Here is a 7944-nt window from a genome sequence, read left to right on the forward strand (position 1 = left end):
GTCAGATCATCTTGTGCTGCACTCAGACACCTTTTACAAGCTATATGATCCTGAGCAAATTGGTTTGGTTTCTTTTGAAAGCATAGGGGAAAAGGCCGTGACAAATGACCAAATTGCAAGAAATATTTAGAAAAATATTAAATATTAAAATATCCAAAAAAGGGACAAATGTTGAGAAAACTATATTTATAATTATGACAATGTTATACTTCAAATGATGTCACAGAAAAAAAATAGATAGATAGATAGATAGATAGATAGATAGGTAATTTTTGCATTTTTTCTAGGTCATTTTCTTGTTTGATTTGTGGCTTATTTTATGCTTATTTTCAAATAATTTTCTTTTTTTTCCTTTTCCCCCCTTTTTTTGCTAAGTTTTGTGGCATGTCTTGGTAAGTGGTTGTTGCCTTCCCCATTTGTTTTTGAAAGAAATTAAATAAATTGGCTTAGGTTTTAATGGGTTAATTGATATGACCCTTGATTTCCCCAAACCAAGGAGACATCTGCGAAAACTGTCAGACTAAGAGTCCAAACACAGGTATTCCAATAAAATCTGAGAAAATCAGCACTTTTGTGAGGCTCGAATCTGCAATCATTTGTCAGTTAACCCTTTGTAACCTGTGCAAATTGGCTTGATTTCTTTCAAAAACTTGGGAAGAAGGCAACTTCAGAAGAAATCCAACAGATTTGAGCAGAAAATCAGGAAAAAAGTTCAAGAAATTTACCTTAAAATTTGCAAACAAACAAGAACTGGAAAGGTTAAAGTAAATAAATAAGGGCAATGACCTGGAAAAAAGCTTAAAGATGACATAATTCTGTAAATATAATTTTAATTATACAATTAGGATTTTTAATTTTAATTTTTAAATACAGTTGCCTGGATCTTTTTTATAAATAATTTTCTGAATCCTATTATTTCTTGAAATTTGCGGGACATTTCTCCTATGTTTTTCCTCTGTGTGACTGCTGCTGAAGAGCCGAGCAGCAACAAGAAAAGTTTCCTGTCACAGATCCAACAGCGCTCCTGCCCTCACGTCTCTCTCTCTCTCCCCTCTTGTACATTTTCTCTCCATTTCTCTTGAAATAGCCCACAGTTCAGCTCATTTCAGCTCCACTCAGCTGAAACTGAAACTGCTTCACTGACATTAAGGTAATTCCAACCTGGCCAAAGCAAATTTACAACAAAATAGCTACGAAGAGAGTCCAAAAGAAACAAGGAGACTCCAGAAAACTTTGATTCCCCCTAAGATTAAACCTTAAAAACAGGTGGAACTTTTCATGAATGTGTTCAACATTTCTCATATTGTCCTGTAATGGTGGGACAGTAAAATTAATAGAAAAGTATCAGTCGTACATATCTGGTTTTTGAAAGAAATTGCACAAATTTGGCTAGGGTTCAAAGATTTAAATATTGTAAAAGACATCTGAAAGCAGCACAAGGAGAGTGGTGTTGGCCCAGGTTTCAGAGGGTTAAACGGGCTACACATACAATTCTACAACAACTGGACAAACTCCATCTGCTGATGAATGTCATGTGATATGATAAAAAAAAACACAATATAGCTGATGATTTCACAGTTTCTGAGGTCAAGAATGATCATCTTTAATCTCTACTTTTGACTTTGGTTTATCATTCAATAAAAGGTAAACCCGTTTAGGTGCTTGTGTTGATTCACAGTTTAATTTTGTTCAGCACATAGGGGAGTGTGTGCACGTGTGTGTGTGTGTGTGTGTCTGTATAGTAACAGCCTCTTTCATAATTATCACAGTCAATCGTAACGCAATCAGCCTGTCTGCCCCGTTTCCTTTTTGATCAGTACGGCAGATTCCAATCTGAGCAGTGGATGACATCTAACAGCCAAACTCATGGGACACACACACACACACACACACACACACACACACACACACACACACACAGAGAGAGAGCACGTAGTAGCAGCTCCTTATCTGCTGGATAAGGAGGCTGTTCTCGAGGTGTGATTGATGCTGTTGTACTCCCGCAGCCAAGACACAGTTTGACTCCCTGCCATGATTTACATTACACTTCATTTCCCCCTCTGCCTCTTTCCTGTCATTATCTAATTCAGAATTTAGCAGACATGCCAGAAAGTTAAAAATAGCCAATCTCAGCAGTTCATCATTCACAGATACAAAGTTAAACTCCATGTCATCCAAGTTGTCAACTATTGTGAGAACTTTTGCAGCAGCTTGTTCTCCTCTCCCACAGTTTCTTTATGCTCCCGCTTTATTTCTACATCTTTAGTCAAAGAAAGTTGTGCATATCCCTCCACTGCTGCCACAGAGGAATGCCCAGCTCAGCAGTCCTCCCATTGGCCCGATAATGAGATCAGCTCTCCCAGCTGCTGTGTCACAGACTCCCCGACTCCCCACTGAGAGTGTAGCCAGGCACACAGCGGAGGATGAGAGCGTTAACACACACAGCCACTGCCTCCTCGTGCATCAAGTAAACATTATTCAGCCGCTATACCAACCCAAGATATTCATCACTTAAACTGAACATACTGTGCCAGTCAGGCTAGGGCGGTATCACCATATACCAGGGGATTTAGAAATCCCGAAGGTATGTTTTTCGATACTGATATAAATACAGGAGCTCCTCTTTCCTCTTTGAAACATCACTTTTCTTGTGCTGCTTTTAGACACCTATCACAAGTATTTAAGCCTCTGAACCTCGAGCAAATTGGTACGATTTCTTTCAGAAACATAGAAAAAAAAGCAATGAGCAAATTGGCAAGAAATGTCCCACAAATTACAAGAAATTGGATTAGCAATATTTAGAAAATTATTTTAAAAAGCTAGGGAAAAGTGTTTCGTGAAAAAAAAGCACAGGAAAAACTATTTTTACAATTATCATAGTTACATATTTGAAATTCGATTACATAATATAATAAGGGTTTTTCCAAGTTCATTTCCTTGTCGTCCCCCCCCTTTACTTATTTCTTGCTATTTTTGGGGGGTCATTTCTCCTTTCTTTGCTTTTTTCCTTCTTTCCTTGTTTTTGAAAGAAATCAAGCCAACTGCTTAGGTTTCAAAGGGTTAAACTCACTGTATGTAGTGCACAGCATGTACCACCAGAGCTCAGTGTGCAGTCTCTACTGGTGGAACAGGCAGCTGAGCTGAAAGACACAGTGACACCTAGTGGTGGAGCGAGAAGCTACAGGACTGTAAACAGCTGGTGGCCAGAAGGCAGAGATGGACCATGGGGAATAGCAGCATGTTTTTTACATCCGATCTGGTGAATTAAGGATCTATTTCAACTAAACCAGAGCTGGTGATTGTTGGAACAGTGGACTTACTAACTAGATTACTAGAAAGAGTAACCAAGATGGTTTGGGGTGAGTTTTATTTTGTTTCTGTTGAGTGCGAATGAAGTGTTTTATGACGCATAAATGAAGTAATTAAGCCTTGTCAGTCCTCTGTGACTTAGAGAAAGTTGAATTTAAAAGGTTTACATTGTATTTCTCTTTTTAATAAGGAAAGTATTTGTGATTATGTACAAACTTTTCTTTCTATTTCATATTTATTGATCTGCAAAGCTGAAATTAAATAGGGTACTCGCCAAACTCATGCACCATATACCCCGGTGAACTTTCAGGCAGCTATGAAAGTATGAAATATATGATACCACCCAAGCCCAGTGCCAGTATTTAAAAGTGACATATTTGTTCCATGACTGCTGTGTGTGTGTTGCGTCTTCATACACTTTAACTGCTAACTCACCATCACTATAAATCTAGTTGACAGTTAAAAGAGTCAAAGTATCTGGCGGACGCATAAAGTTAGCCACGGACCGATAGAACTCCTGTAAAGTGGATTCCAAGCACATGGACCTCTGACCTTTTTTCGGGTCCGTGCAAAACAATGCTTTAAAATGGCTGCCAGACAAAAGCTGGAGCATATTAAGCAGATGGGGAAGTGGTGACCTCTATTTGATGATAGAGGGCCCACTGTACTCGCTCCCAAAAGCTTACGACTCATTAACTATAGCTGCAGTTTGGCTACTGTAGCGTTGAAATGACCTGTGGCTGGTGTGGGATGCTGGCCAGACTCTGGTATATGTGATAAGGCCGAAAATAAATGAGAGACCTCACAAACCACGTGATGCATGACACAAACCAGATATAGGAAGAACTCTAGTGGGGGTGAGCTGAAAGAAGGCTGTGGAGCAGACGTTCATCTTGTAAGAACTCACAAATTATATCTCATGTTCCTCCTTTGTTAACTATAAATCTTAAAGCAGTTCATCTGGACACAAAGACAGTCACACCCTGTTGCATTCCTTCCCTAAATTACTTCCTTTTCTGAAGCAAATGCTTGCCAGCATCAATCTGTAGAATTTCCAGAATCAGAATTAGTATCAGTTGTTAGTAGCAGTTGGGATTTCGGAGCGTTTGAGGCTGCTTGTCATATAGAGTCAGGTGTTGCCAGCTTATCTGCTGCACATTTCAAACAAAGTGAAGTCCATTCAACCTCTGCGTGCTGTGCAGGGCATATTTCATCATCCTGCAGGCTGCTGATAGAGTGTGGGGAGGACTTGTTGAAGCCGTTTTTCCACTTACTCATGTTCAATTCCCTTTACCATGAAAGAGGAAGGTGACAGCTCTGCTATTAAGACTGCCTTCAAGGTAACTCTGGAAATCACCCACCAGAGAGGAACAAAAAGTCAGATTGCTTCAGTGTAGCAACAGTAAAAACGAAAATATGAGTTCTTCACATGGCACGCCATGCCATGTGCTGCTCAGTTCACAAGACTATAGCATAATATGCTAAGATGATAGTATCACATTGCTTATTTGCTTATGTTTAGCAGGCATAATAGTTAGAATAGCTGCTTTTACGCAAAGATGTCGCTTCAGGGCTGTGACAAAGTCCTCCCTTAATACCGACCCTGCATTTTTACAAAGCACCAAACAATGGCAGCATCAATGCGCTCCAGTGTGTGATTATACACTGCATCGCATCGCAGCTCTTATGCTAAAGTCACTGATAAAGCGGCGGTATTTGATGACTTTGGAATGAGAATGGGCTGGTTTATTTTCTACATTAACTATACAAACTATAAAACAAATAAAAACTATATTCAATCAAAATAATAATTTCTCATTTTATTTTGTGGTTTGTTTTTTTTCATACACAGATAATCATTATTCATGATTGCTAGGAAATATGCATGTTGATGTCCAAAATCAATGAATAAAAAGTAGGCCCATCATAAAGGTGTGCACTGGGCCCTTCAGAACTACCTTACACCAATGAGAGCCATTGGTGTTCTAACAATTTGAAAATAAAATATTTCTAAAAGACCCTTCATGCTAGTCCTGCTCTTTTAATCCCTGCCTCTCAGGGTCCACACAGTTTGACCCTCCTTTTGTCCACGAGCCATGACAACAATCATGTCAAAGATACTCATGAGCAGAAGTCCAATGGGAGCTCTACACCATCTGACAGTGTGACAGGCTGTTTCTTTCAGTTTATGTGCTGTTAACTTTTATTCTCTCCTGCAGATTCAGCAGGGTGAAAGTTGCTGATGAGTCGCCTTTGCTTCTCTTCCTCTCTGTTAGCTTCATTTCACTGGAATCTCTGGCTTTTTCTCGGTTTGTGTGGTTGCACTATGAGGCGGCCTTTAAAAAATGCTATTGGACAGCATTTCTTTCCTTTCCTGTGGCTTTCCATTAATTGCAACTTCCTTAAAGAGCCAGCCTGCTCTAGGATGTACTTGGATCGACCCTGTCAGCTGTGTGGCGTTCGCTGGACTCTTGACCAAAGCCCTTGGGAAGATTAACATTCCTGTGTGTGTGCGGGGGGGGGGACCACTGTTTTTCTGCCATTATAAATAGGCAGGATTAGAGTGTACACAACAAAACAAACAACAAGGCATTCTGTTGTAGCAACATACAGCGTGTGTTGATAAGGGCACCACTCCTCTATACAGTTAGTGAACAAGTCTGAATTGTGTATACTCATAGAAAACTTATGTTTTGTGCAGTCTATTGTTCCCATTGTACTCCACTCCTTCTAACTACCCCCTCTAAAGCAGGGATACTCCAGTGCTTGGAGGCCACTTTTGTAAAATAACAGGAGGCAAGGTGCCTGTCCTAGCAGCCCCATACATGTTACTAGGATTTTAGGACATTGGTGGGATTTTAGGATATGTCTAGGATTCTGGGCATTTATATGATTTTACCAACCCTCTGAGATTTTAGGGTGTTTCTAGGATTTTAGGACATTTCTCAGATTTTACAATGTTACCAGGATTTTAGGACTTTTCTAGTATTTTAGGAAAGTTTAAGGAGGTTTCAAGGATTTTAGGACATTTCTAGGATTTCAAGGCATTTGGAGGATTTCAGGATGTTTCTAGGATCTTACAACGTTTCTAGGATTTCAGGACATTTAGGAATTTAGAACATTTCTTGGATTTTAGTACATTCACAGGATTTTAAGACATTTGTCGGATTTTTGAATATTCCTGGGATTTTATTACCTTTCCAAGAGTTTGGGATGTTTGTAGGATTTTAGGACAGTTCGAGAATTTTAGGAAATTTATCGGATTTTAGGAGGTTTAGAGGATTTTAGAACATTTCTAGGATTTAGGATATTTCTAGGATTTTAGGACGTTTCTTGGATTTAAAGAGTTTTCAAGGATTTTAGGACATTTCTCGGATTTCAAGGCATTTCTAGGATTTCAGGACGTTTTTAGAATCTTAGAACGTTTCTAGGATTTTGGACATTTCTAGCATTTTTGAATATTTTTAGGATTTTATTACATTTCTAAGAGTTTGGAATGTTTCCAGGATACTTGGACATTTGTGCATTTTAAAAGAAAGGATCTCTGTTGGACGGTGTGGGGGATCATCCACTGGCACTTTTTTTTATGATAATCAAGCTCTATTTCGATGCTGTTTTATGCACTCTGGCACCTTTTGGATACTAAAAGTACAAAAACAATTCACAGTGTGAATCATTTTAATTTTATGATGAATTAGAAAATGGCTGGCGGGGCCACCCAGCACCCTATCAGGGGCCACTTTTGTCCCATGGGCCACAAGTTGAGTATCACTGCTCTATACAGTTAGTGTACAAGTCTGAATTGTGTGTGCCTAAAAAACTTAAATTTTGTGCCTCTCCATTGTTCCCATTGTAGCCCACTCCTTCTCTATCTACTCCCACTGCTTTCCCTGCAGTCTTTATCTAGACTCTGTATGTGTGTGGTGTTTGGCCGCCGCATGTTTCTGATGCTTTGTGGCTGCCATGTTGACATTCTTGGAGGTTTGGCCTGCATTTCACATTTGCGTGGGTCAGCGTGTTTTGTTTGCTTTAACTATTATGGGAGACCCCCAGTTGTTATTTCGCACTTTGAAGGAACCTTTAAACTGCCTCTACTGGTGTGGTATGCTCTGCTGCACAGAAAGGACTCGGGCCTCGGGGGAGGTGTCTTGACTTCAGTCAGGCTCTGGACTCACTGACTGATTTTATTCTTCTGAGGCTTGCGATGCCCACATGTGCTTACAAGACAGCCTACATTCATGAGTCACACTGCGGTGTGTGTGCAGCAAACATACAGTAGTCCTAAGCAAACCCAGACTCCTTACACACCAAGTACCTTCATGTTTTTCCAGACTTTACACACACAGCAGGAGCCTGTTTCTGAAACATATCTTGACTCTTTTATAGTCTTCCAACAGAACGTTACTTCACCTTAAAGCCCGCCTCCTGTCAGGTGAGGAAAAACAAAATGTGAATTTGAATATGACTGTGGTGAGCCTGTTTTGACTTCATCACCAGAGTTACTATCATGAGTTGAGAGTTACACTTTGACAGGAAGTAATTAGGGATGGCACGTTCACATTCAAAAAAGAAACTGTTAAGTAAATACATTCAATCTGTCAGTGACCCTGGCTCACAGGACACGAGTTCATTCAC

This window comes from Plectropomus leopardus, chromosome 16, assembly GCF_008729295.1.
Source record: "Plectropomus leopardus isolate mb chromosome 16, YSFRI_Pleo_2.0, whole genome shotgun sequence".
Lineage (NCBI taxonomy): Eukaryota > Metazoa > Chordata > Actinopteri > Perciformes > Serranidae > Plectropomus > Plectropomus leopardus.